This window comes from Cibotium barometz, chromosome 61 (assembly GCF_041138505.1).
Source record: "Cibotium barometz isolate CiBa-2024 chromosome 61, ASM4113850v1, whole genome shotgun sequence".
In the NCBI taxonomy this organism is placed as follows: domain Eukaryota; kingdom Viridiplantae; phylum Streptophyta; class Polypodiopsida; order Cyatheales; family Cibotiaceae; genus Cibotium; species Cibotium barometz.
Window position 1 is genome coordinate 33,290,929 of NC_141106.1, and position 13,169 is coordinate 33,304,097.

Here is a 13,169-nt window from a genome sequence, read left to right on the forward strand (position 1 = left end):
GTGGGACCCCTCAACCCTAGCTTGTCGTCGAAAATCCTAAAAAGCAAACCCGTGTGTAGTTTTGATCATGGTCATAATGATGATGTGCATATACATTGTGTGCTTCTTTTCTCATACCATGAGGGCTTCCAAAAAAAATCACAAAAGCAAGGAGCTAATAAATACAAAAAAATTACCCAGCTAAACTGAAAAACGCAGTGTAATTGGTGTGTGTCCCTAAATGCATGTCTATAGTGAAGTGATGAGGTAGAATAAAACCTATCAGTACCTACAATGCCTTCTCAGGATAAACACACACCTAAGAAGGGGGGAGCACCCCTAAGATTTGATCCAAAGAAAACTTCACCTACTAGTAAAGCTTATCAAGTGCAAGAAAAGTCCTTGTCTATGAATAGTGCTCCCAAGACTTTGGTCCATGGAGAGATAAAGTTCACGGATCACATAATTGTTCTTGACATGCATCCCTTCAAAAAGAGAGAAGCTATGTCTGCTTAAGAATGTGAAAGGGAGTTGAATGCTTAAGAATGTGAAAGGGAGTTATTTCCAACTCCTCATGATGTACAATGCTGAAAACAATCACTAGAAATGACATGTCGGAAAGCCCCTTGGTGTCTAAGCACCTTAACATTCACTTCCTAACCTCTATGTATAGATGCAATGAGGGCAATGAATATCAGCCAATCACTAGAAACTTGGCTGAGAGTTTATTAGGTCCAAAGGGAGTTGATTTCTTTTTCATGGAAGGCCTAGTTTAGGATTATGAGAGTAAAGACAACTCTAGAAAGGAGAGCAGCCCTTTGCTAATGGTAGTAGTACAAACTTAGGAAGTTCCCAAGTGACAGAGAGATTGTGGAAAAGAGTGACATCCCTTATGATTATTGAGGCACCACAAGATGAAAAGCTTGAAAAACCTTCTCCTCAAGAAGCATCACTTTGCAACTTGTTGACGCCAATGATACAACCAACACCACCCCATAAGAAGCAACACAACCAAAGGGGGTTCTAGTTAACAAAAGCTCCCAAGTTGGTTATGTCTAACCAGCAAGGATTGATGTTATCATTCAAGAGAATTATGGGTTATGTCCAACCAGCAAGGATTGATGTTATCATTCAAGAGAATTATGGGTTTGAACTCCAAAGGTTAGATTTTCTTGACATGGGAGTAGACAAAAATATGATGTTTCATCAAACTTGGTGTTTATTAGGTAAGTTTGATCTCAATGCTAGCACAAAGTTTGTTCAAGCATCTTCAAGTCATCTTGGTAAATGTGTTGGAGTCCTTGATGCTTGCTTTGCAATCAATTCTAATCCCAAGAAACACAAGTTTTTTTTCACTCTAGGGGAACTACATGAGAAGATTGTCCTAGGGGAAGGTTGGATGTTTCAACCATTGAGTGGTGAAATCAATGAGTGTCCATTCCGATAGCTGACAAAAAGCCACTTCTAGTACCATTGTCAAAAGGAGTACCATAAAGACCTTGGGAGGTCATCAACTTCCTAAAATCACTACAAAAGGCACCCATCATCCTTGCTAGCTTGCTCACTCGTCAAGGAAAAGCCAAGGAGAATACACAAGCCTCAACATTAGTAACACTCCAAGCCCTTTTCCACAATAAACACACCGAGGAATAATCACTGTCTCCACCAATAATTACAAGAAGAAGAAATAAGTTAAAGGGATGGAACTTTGTTTAGTAAAGAAAAATATATCTGCAAGAAGGTTGGCCACTCAAGGCATGGAGTGACAACATGGGTATGGGTCACCATCCTAGGGCAATACTCAAGGCATGGAGTAGGCATGGGTGTAGGTGACCATCCTAAGGCAACAGCCAAAGAAAGCCATGGAAGCTTGGGCATAAGCTCCAAGAAGACAAGATGTCATATCATGATAAAAGGTATCAAAAGGGTACAATATTGGATAGATGGCAAATAACTTGAGGCATGATGTTACACGTGAAGGAGGAGTCGATATCCTGACAATATTTATAAGTATATATTAGCCTCACATTGTATTTTATCTTTTAATTAAAGAAGGTTATCTTAAATAACAACTTTCTAAAATGTTCACTTGTTTGTACAACTGCAACTTGAAGCAGTGGACCGCCCCCCTACGCAAGAGGAATATGATTTTGCATTACAACGGGGTTTGCAAGCTCTATTTGATAGGGTGCAAGATGAAGGATAGATTATTATTACTGGAGGAGATGCTTGTCAAGCATGGTAAGCAGGTACATTCGTAAACCCTAAACCTCTTTGTTTTTGCAAAATTGATTCTCACTTGTGTTAGTTTTATTGTGTTTTAGGATCATACAATGTGGTGCAAATGTAGCTACCGATAGCAATGGAAATGTGAGAAGCGAAGGGGCTGGAGCCGCAAGGAACAATACCAATCACACAGCATGAGATCTAGATAGCGCCTAGTTCCATAGGTTTTTATTATGCTTTGTCTTGTATATGAGTTTTTTGGAAACATACACTTATATAATCCGCTGAGTATTGTAATTGAATTTTGACATTCCTTAAACCATGGTTTGCAAATGTCTTTTGTTTTTGGTATTTGTAAGTTTTACATTACACTTGTTCATGATGATGTAAAGTTATGTTAGTTTTATTGTGTCTACATTAGAAAAAAAAGAGTTAGAGCAAACTGGGGAGTTCTGTCCTCCAGACTCCCCAGTTTGCCCTAGCTTTTCTCTTATTCTGCAGTATATTCGCTGCTCTCATCAGCAGCGAAAAAGCGCTGCTAGTTTTGCTACTGAGTAGCGAACCCGTTGCTAGTTTTGCTACTGAGTAGCGAACCCGTTGCAACGAAAATAGCAGCGTGTTTAGCAGCAGCGACATAAGCCCGACATCTCCGTACCCTTCTAGTTATAAAAGCGCTGTTCGCTGCTAAACCCTCATTCTATTGTAATGAAAGTGTCCACATGATCTATTTAGGAGTAGTGTGAATGGACCAGGTAAAGGCTTCAAAATGGATGGGAAATATCTAAGGCCACAAGAGTAAATGGTGAACCAAAAGGAAATAGAATATGTGAAGGGAATGTGAAAGGTGGAAAACCCAAAGATTAAAGTCTTCTTTTAAAACACTCCTCCTTTACTCCGTCGTCTCCCTAGTGGCTTGGCCGCCTACTCTGCTAATGGCTGAGAACTTCTCATGGGGTGAGTGAAGCTGGCCCCCATTTTTTTGTTTGTTGTTTTTTTTAAAATGCTCTACTACGCTTCCTTTTCTCTCTCTCTCTCTCTCTCTCTCTCTCTCTCTCTCTCTCTCTCTATATATATATATATATATATATTAACACGATAAGTAGAAAAAATGCTCTCCTTCTCTCTCTCTCTCTCTCTATATATATATATTAACACGATAAGTAGAAGAAGAAAAAAAGGCGAGTATACACAGTCGTGGTGTCGGAAACCTTTATGCCGAGTGGTTAGCTGGAAGACTATGCTGCGCTTTCTGTTTGCTGATCTGCACAAAAACGCTAGCTCTCCACGCTTTAAATGCACGGACTGTGCTGCTTTTAGAAAGAAATGCTAGCTCTCTCCAGGCTGCCATGCACGGTTGTGCTACTCAGAAAAAGAAAAAAAACGCTAGCTCTCCAGGCTACCATAGTAGCTCTCGAGGTTGCTGACCCACCATTGGGAGGAGATCCGTCCAACAACCGCCCACGTAGTCTTTAGCGCTGGTTGGGCTCCGTCGCTTTTTTGTTGTTGCGTTGGCTGAGCCGAAAGAAAAGCAATGAAGCCATAAATCTCCTGCGCAAACTGTGCTTTGAGATCAATCGGTTGTAGTGGACGGAAGAAGAACTCAAGAAGCTAGTCGGGAAAACTGGGCCTCATGTGCTAATGTGTGACAGATAGATATGAGAGAGAGAGAGAGAGAGAGAGAGATGTGTTGCAACGCCCGAGCCTACTCAATGTGTGTGACCTAGCTGAAATCGATGTTGAGAGCCTACTCAATGTGTGTGACCTAGCTGAAATCGATGTTGAGAGCATGTTATGAGTGCGCCGGCGCAAAGTTGAAACAAGAACGCTACAACACTACACGGTCAGCCATACAAAGGAGGTTATGGCAAAATTGTGTAGATTAGAGTCCTTTATATCTTATTGGGGTTAATTTAAATAGAAAATAGAATGTTAAAAACTGAGAAATGGTCAGCCATACAAAAGAGGTTATGGTAAAATTTTCTTGAATTTTGTAGAAAAAAGAAAGTTTATTTTTATGTTATTCTAAAAAAGAGTAATTCCCACTGTTTGTGCATTCTAAAAGAAATATTCTAATTTATCCCATGTACATATTCACCTATGAATATGCATGGATATCATTGATATTAATTATAAAAATTAATTTCTATGTATAGAAAGATGCATAATAAAAAATTTTATTATAAAAGTGTTGTTTTCATTGAATTTAATTTCTATGCATAGAAAGATGCATAATGAAAATTTTTATTATAAAAGTGTTGTTTCATTGAATTTAATTTCTATGCATAGAAAGATGCATATGAAAATTTTTATTATAAAAGTGTTGTTTTCATTGAATTTAATTTTATGCATAGAAAGATGCATAAAAGATTTATTTTTATTTCAAAAGTATTGTTTTCATTAAAATTGGTTTTATGCATAGAAAGATGCATAAAGGATTTATTTTTATTTCAAAAGTGTTGTTCTCATAAAATTGATTTTATGCATAGAAAGATGCATAAAGGATTTATTTTTATTTCAAAAGTGTTGTTCTCATTAAAATTGATTTTATGCATAGAAAGATGTATAAAAGATTTATTTTTATTTCAAAAGTGTTATTTTTCTTAAATTTAAATTTATGCATAAATAGATACATAAAAAGATTTTTATAAAAGTGTTATTCCCACTGAAGTTGATTTTTTATGCATAAATAGATACATAAAGAATCTTTATATCAAAATTAGAATTCTCTTAAATTCTATGTTTAAATTCTATCAGAATAGATGTGATGTGAATCAGATAAGTGTGAATGAATGGATGGGTGGTTGTGATGTGAATAGAGGTGATGAGATGTGAGGTGAATAGATGTGATGAGATGTCATGTGAATCAGATAGATGTGAATGGATAAATGTGAATGGATGGATGGATGTGATATGAATAGAGGTGATGAGATGTGAGGTGAAAGATAGATGTGAATGGATGGATGGATGTGATGTGAATAGAGGTGATGAGATGTGAGGTGAATAGATGTAATGTGAATCAGATAGATGTGAATGGATGGATGGATGTGATGTGAATGGATGGATGGATGGATGTGATGTGAATAGAGGTGATGAGATGTGAGGTGAATAGATATAACAAGATGTGATGAGAATCAGATAAGTGTGTGAATGAATGGATGGGTGGTTGTGATGTGAATAGAGATGATAAGATGTGAGGTGAGTAGATGTGATGTGAATCAGAAAGATGTGTACCCACACGTGCGTCGTGGAAGATATTGAAACAAGGAGTAAGAGTTATTTTCTGAAACCGGGCATGGATCTAGTTGATTGACCTTGCTGGTCCTCAAACGGATGAGTCCATGGCTCTTTTATATGGATCTATTGGTTGATTTTGCTGATCTTGCTGATCTTCAACGGAGATTTCATCTTGATTTTTATAAGTGATTATATTGCCAGGTACTATGAGCTAGGAACTATTGAAAAGGCCCCTGAGTGGACAGGTGGTGAGCGTTCTGGTTGCCAATGATGCCATAGATACTTCGATGAAAGAATGATTGAAAATAAGGATTCAACCAGAGATTTTGAGGATTGTGATCAGTGACACAATGGTTTCATTATAGGATTATTTTAAAGATAGCTGATGTTGAAAAAGGGTAATTTCATATTGGGTGTGTAAGTGGTGTGACTAGTTTTATGTTTGCATGAACTTCCTGCTAGGAGGCCTGGGAACTCTTTTCCTTGGTGCCCGAGACAAAACCTAACCAAATTCCTAATTGGATCCTATCACTATAGTGGTTGGGCGGTTGGCTAACCCATGGGGCTGGATGGGGTTAGGCTGGACTGATGGATCCGTAAATCGAGACTCAATTTCTGTTTAGTTCGATAGATGAAGTAAATCCCGGACAAAAATTGTTCTATGGAAAAGAATCAACGGTTGTGCCTCTCAATGAGAAAAAAAGGGTTGGTCTCTATGATCCAAGTACAGTCTTTTTTCCTGATCTGACTATGAGACTTACGGGTTCGGTCAGATGAGCTCAGTTAGTTAAGGCTTTTGACTACGTTAGGGAAAAGTTATCCTGGTGGAATCGCCCGTCCTTTCCGGGCAAAGGAATCGATTTTGGAAAAACTGATGGATTAGTCTCTTGTCCGGATATCCGTGAACGAGGCCCCGAGTGTGGGACCCTGCCCCGCGCAAGAAGTGCTACTTTCGCTGCTAGCATCCCTGAAATTGTTGCGCGGTGGGGACAGGGATCTTACAGTTGGTATCAAATCCATTTGGCTAATGAGGATCAACCGAGAAGCCAAATATGTCAAAAATTTATCAAGAAGCACTAAAAGGTTGTAATTGTGTGATAAAATTCATACAATTTGATATTCAAACTGAAATTCACAAATTAGTAATTGGGTCTTCAGATGGAAGTACCGCAATTGTATGGAATCCCTGACTTGCTTGAGGCCTAGACATGATAGTATTTACCTTATAGTTCCAAGGACCGTGACTACCCGTATATACCGAGGGTATAACTGCAGCTCTTTACTGGCAGTATATACGAGTAAATCTAGACTTGAAATTATAAGTATTAATACTATCTAGATGATGAATTCGAATGTGGTTGTTAAATTTTGGTTATGAATTGATGAGTTGATTTGGATTCTGATTGAAAAAGGATGATTCCTGAAATTTAGTTAAAATGTAATAAGCTGAGTAAAACCACAATGAGGATGAATGGGACGAGTCCCTGATGATGTTCGTAACTGGAATGATGTTAATGACTTCAGCCAATCACTATGAGATTAGTGGATTGTGCTGGCAGATTGCTACTGTTAACTTTGTCCAGTGGATCAAGTTAAGGGATGATAAATTAAAAATCTGAAAATTTGAAATTCCCATGGAGGACTGTTCAGATGGAAAAAATTAGTCTGATGGACCATTATTGTGTTAAAGATATGAATGAGATATTTTGAATGAATATTCTGAATGAATTGTGAACTGATAATGCGTTCTATATGAGTATCTTTATCCCTTGATTCTGTGGGGAGCCGACCTATTTAGAGAACCCCGGAATCAGTTGAATCAAAAACCAGATTGAATCATAAATAAAGAGACTTAACAAATATTTTCGTATTGATAGGAACATGGATCGAGGTCGTCGTGGTAGAAATGTTAACCCCCAACTTGATGAAGAAGAGCTCGACCTGGATGTTCGTAAAACTCTTCATAGATCGCAGCCTAGACCTTTCAACGATGAAGGGAAAAACTTGGGCGAGGCTGTGGAGAAGTGGATCGAATCAATGGAAGAATACTTCGATGTCACCGGGTACAATGAGAAGAGCAAAATGGCTCTTGCAAGGTTGAAGATAGTGGAGACAGCTAGAGTGGCATGGAGAAACCACTGCGAGACAAACCGTCTCAACCGAAATACCCAAACTTGGACTGATCTCAAAATTTACCTAAGGGGATGAGGTTCTGTCCTCCCGGCTTTTTAGAAACAAAGATGAACGAATTCTTAGAGTTAACCCAGGGGAGTAGAACTATTGAAGCATATCACCAAGCGTTCGCCCTCCTCCTCAGATACTCGCCTCCACTGGATGAAAAACAGCTGATGGCCAGGTCCATTCGGGGACTGAACGAACCTTTGAATATCCTGGTGAAGAATGCCAAGCCAGTATCCATGCCCGAAGCAGTTCGGATGGCGAAGGATTTCACCAAAGCCTTTGATGTCAAAGTCCCGCCAAAGCCAGCACCATCACCTTTCAAAAGGTTTTTATTCCCAGAAGATGATTCCAACCTTCCTTCGCCTAAGAGACATCAGGGTCAAACCCAGGATATGTGAAGTTTCAGAATGGAAGAAATGTCCTTTTTTCGAAACTCAATCCCCTGGATTTCAACTTCAGAAGTTCCACCCTTGAACAAGAGAGTGAAATGCTATAACTGTCAAGGGTTTGGACATCGCAGCATGGATTTCCCAACTCCTTTTGGATCAAGGTTTTCAGGGCAGGAAAATCAGGAATCAAGATTCCAAACTCCAGTGCCTTCCGTCCAGAGTAATCAGGGTTCTATTTGCCAAAATCATGGAAATCCTAGAGGTAGACCCTCTATCCAATCTGCAGTTTCAATCCAAAGTAATGCAAAACCTCCACCTTAGACTAGGGGAAGTCAAAGAGAGTTGTTCCCAAATCGGCCGTCCACTTTCGACGCAGTAACGCTGGAAGTGATTGAAGAAGAAGAAATAGATGAAAGAGATCATACTCCACCTGCGAGATGAGGACATCTTGCGTTTTTTAAGTGGGGTAGAATGTAAAAATGATTCTATTTTGACACATGTGTAAGGAAGGGGAGTCCCTTCAAGGAGGCACCTACTTCACATGCTTGAATGAGTTTTAAACTAAAAAATAATGTGATATTTTTATCTCTCCTCTCTCTTGGATCAAACCGAATAAAAAAAGAACCAAACTAGGTCCAAATCTGATCCAAATTTAACCAAACTGAATCTAGAAAATTCTAGAAATCAGTTGGTCTTGGTTAGAGCCTCCCTCTTCTATAAATAGAACCTGAGCCCTTTGTAAAAAAATAGGAGAATTATACTATGACAGAATTATGCTGAAATAATGATAATTTTTACTATTCTCTAAAATTCTCTCCAAATTGAAGAAATTGGAGCTTCCCTCCTTCTTCAATCTCCATTGGTGGCTCCATCAACATACCAAACCAATTGATTAGTTGGGGGCCTCTACCGTGATTAAAGAATCAAGCAATTTGTAAGGTAAAGGGTGAATTTTGATCTTTTTCTATAATTTCTCAATGTTTCTCTCTTCTCAACCCCTCTCAAGCTTGAGGAGCTTAATTGGAATGGCTTTTTAATGCTATTGAAGTTAATTGATGAATGGTAGTAAGGAAATACATAAATTTTTATTTATGCTTATTTTTAATGGTTTTTTATGATTTTTGTCTTCTCTAAAAGAATATAATGTTATGCCTCATTGAAAAAAGGCATTCCCCTCTCTTCTTTAATAAATCCAACCATTCTTTATCCTAGATAAATGATTAATGGATAAAATCAAGTTTTTCATAATGTTTCTCTTAAATAAGTAGAAAATGTTTACATTAGAATGATTTAAATACTCTTGGTAAAATTCTAATTAATTTTAGAGAGTTAAAATTTAAAAAATGGTCAGCCATAAAAAGGAGGTTATGGCAAAATTTTCTAAAATTATGTAAAATAAGTTTTACTTTTTTTTATTCAAAAAGAGTAATTCCCATTTTATATATATTCTTAAAGTGTTATTTTTCATCCTAGGTATAGAAAAATGCATACTAAAAATATTTTATTAAAAAAGTATTACTTTCTTTAGAATTAAATTCTATGCATAGAAGGAAGCATATTGAAATTGTTATTTTGATGAGTGTTATTTTCATCATAAATGATTTTTATGCATAAATGGATGCATAAAAGAAATTCTTTTATATTAAAAGTGTGATTTTCATCATAAATGATTTTTATGCATAAATAGATGCATAAAAGAAATTCTTTTATATTAAAAGAGTGATTTTCATCATAAATGATTTGTATGCATAAAAGAAATTTTTTATTAAAAGCGTGATTTTCATCATAAATAGATTTTATGCATAAATTAGATGCATAAAAAAATTCTTTTATATTAAAAGAGTGATTTTTATTATAAATGATTTGTATGCATAAACATATGCACAAAAGATTTTTTTATTAAAAGCCTGATTTTCATCATAAATGGATTTTATGCATAAAAGAAATTCTTTTATATTAAAAGAGAGATTTTCATCATAAATGATTTGTATGCATAAACATATGTATAAAAGATTTTTTTATTAAAAGTGTGATTTTCATCATAAATGGATTTTATGCATAAATTAGATACATAAGAGAAATTCTTTTATTCTAAAAGTGTAATTTCTACTAAATTGAATTTATGCATGGAAAGATGCATAAAGAATTTATTTTAATCCAAAAGTGTTATTCTCATCAATTTTGATTTTATGCATAGAAAGATGCATAAAGAAATCTATTTTTAGTTCAAAAGAGTTATTCTCATCAATTTTGATTTTATGCATAGAATGATGCATAAAGAAATCTATTTTTAGTTCAAAAGAGTTATTTTCATCAATTTTGATTTTATGCATAGAATGATGCATAAAGAAATCTATTTTTAGTTCAAAAGAGTTATTTTCATCAATTTTGATTTTATGCATAGGAAGATGCATAAAAGATTGATTTTTAATTCAAAAGTGTCATTCTCATTTAAAATGAATTTATGCATAGGAAGATGCATAAAAGATTGATTTTTTTTTTCGAAAGTGTTATTCTCCTTAAAATGGAATTTATGCATAATTAGATGCGTAAAGAAATCTTATATCAAAAATAAGAATTATCTTGTATTCTATAAATAGATATGAGAATGTGAAATGAATCAGATAGATGAAAATGAACAAAGAATGGATGGAGATGTATGTATGTGAAAGAATGGATGTAGATATATGTATGTGAAAGAATGGATGTAGATGTATATATGTGAAGGATGTATGTGAAAGGAAAGATGTATGTGTATGTGATAAGTATGGATGTGGATGTATGTGGAATAATATATGTGGATGTGAATGTGATGGATACGAACGAGATTAGAGGCGATGAGATGTGATGTAAATTGGATAGATATGAATGATAAGGGATGTGAATGAATGATATAAGGTGTGAATGAATATAATAACACATGAATCGGGATATGAATGAATGATAAGGGATGTGAATGGATGTGATGTGATGTGAATGGATGTGATGTGATGTGAATCGGGATGTGAATGAACAATAAGGAACGTGAATGAATGTGTTAGCATGTGAATCGAGATGTGAATGAGTGAAATGTGATGTAAAGTAGATGTGATAAGATGCAATGTAAACTGAATATATGTTAATGTATGAGAAGTGATGAGATGTATGGTAGATGCAGTTGGATGAGATCTGATGAGGATAAATGAAGAAATAAGTGATGAAATAGAAAAAGATGTGATTAGATTAAAAAAAAGATGAAATAGAAAAAGATGTGATTAGATAAAAATGGGAAATGCTTATGAAATGAAATAGAAAAAGATGTGATTAGATAAAAATGGGGAATGCTTATGAAATGAATGTGGATTGATGTAGATGAATGTATCAGTAATGTGGATTGACATGTGGATTGATGTAGATGGATGAATGGATGATGTGGTTTAATGTGTGAATGATGTAGATTAATGTATGGATGATGTGGTTTGATGTGTGAATGATGTAGATTGATATAGATGGATGAATGGATGATGTGGTTTGATGTGTGAATGATGTAGATTAATGTAGATTGATGTATGAATGATGTGGTTTGATGTGTGAATGATGTGGATGTGGATGTATGAATGTGGATGTGGATGTATGGATGTGGATATGGATGTATATGTATGGATATGGATGTATATGTATGAATGCAGATGTGGAAGTGGATGTATGAATGCGGAGATGAAAATGGATGTGTGGATGTATGAATGTAGATGTGGATGTATGAATGTGAATGTGGATGTGGATGTATGAATGTGAATGGAGATATGGATGTATGAATGTGGATGTGGATATGGATGTATGAATGTGGATGTGGATGTGGATGTGGAAATGGATGTATGGATGTGGATGTGGATGTGGATATGGATGTATGAATGTGGATGTGTATGTATGAATGCGGATGTGGAAGTGGATGTATGGATGTGGAAGTGGATGTGGAAGTGGATGTATGGATGTGGATGTACGAATGTAAATGTGTATGTGGAATAATGAATGCGAATGTGTATGTGAAATGATGTGACGTCGATATGAGTGAATGGATGAGATGACATGTGAATTGGGATGTGAATAAATGATATGTGATGTGAATGAATCTGATGTGATGAGATGGAAAATGATGTGATTGGATGAGAATGAGTACACATATGAATGGAATGTGGACTGATGAGGGATAATGTGGAATGACGAGAGTTCATTATAGAAACTATATTTGTGACCTGTTTGTAAATGATTGTTTTATGTCAAGAATGCTGGGGAAGCATTTTGACCGTCTTGTGATTAAGGTCGTGGAGACCTAACTGATAAAGTTGCAACACAGCTGACGGAGAGTCAACGGAGGACGTCTCGCGTAGCATGGTCGACCGAGGTCTTGACCAGCCTCGGTTCGATTTAAATGGTGAGCTTTCGGTACGGTGGATGAGGGACCAAGGAAGCGGCCTATGAGTGAAGCGCTAGGTGACCTGTGAAGGATCCTAGAGGGTGCTCACCATATGGTGCTCGGGCTCTGGGTCGCCGAAGATACCCACACGTGCATCGTGGAAGATATTGAAACAAGGAGTAAGAGTTGTTTTCTGAAACCGAGCATGGATCTGGTTGATTGACCTTGCTGGTCCTCAATGGATGAGTCCATGGCTCTTTTATATGGATCTGTTGGTTGATCTTGCTGATCTTCAACGGAGATTCTATCTTGATTTTTATAAGTGATTATATTGTCAAGTACTATGAGCTAGGAACTATTGAAAAGGCCCCTCAGTGGACAGGTGGTGAGCGTTCTGGTTGCCAATGATGCCATAGATACTTCGATGAAGGAATGATTGGAAATAAGGATTCAACCAGAGATTTTGAGGATTGTGATCAGTGACATTATGGTTTCATTATAGGATTTTTTTAAAGATAGCTGATGCTGAAAAAGGACAATTTCATATTGGGTGTGTAAGTGGTGTGACTAGTTTTATGTTTGCATGAACTTCCGGCTAGGGGGCCTGGGAACTCTTTTCCCTAGTACCCACCTGAGCATGTTTTTGCCGCGTGAGCTGTCCCTCGAACATTCCTCGCCAGCTGTTGCAACCGAACTTCCCTTAGATAAACATATATCCCAAATGCTCCCTCCCAGCATTCTGGCGTAAGACAGTTCTTTAAGAAAAC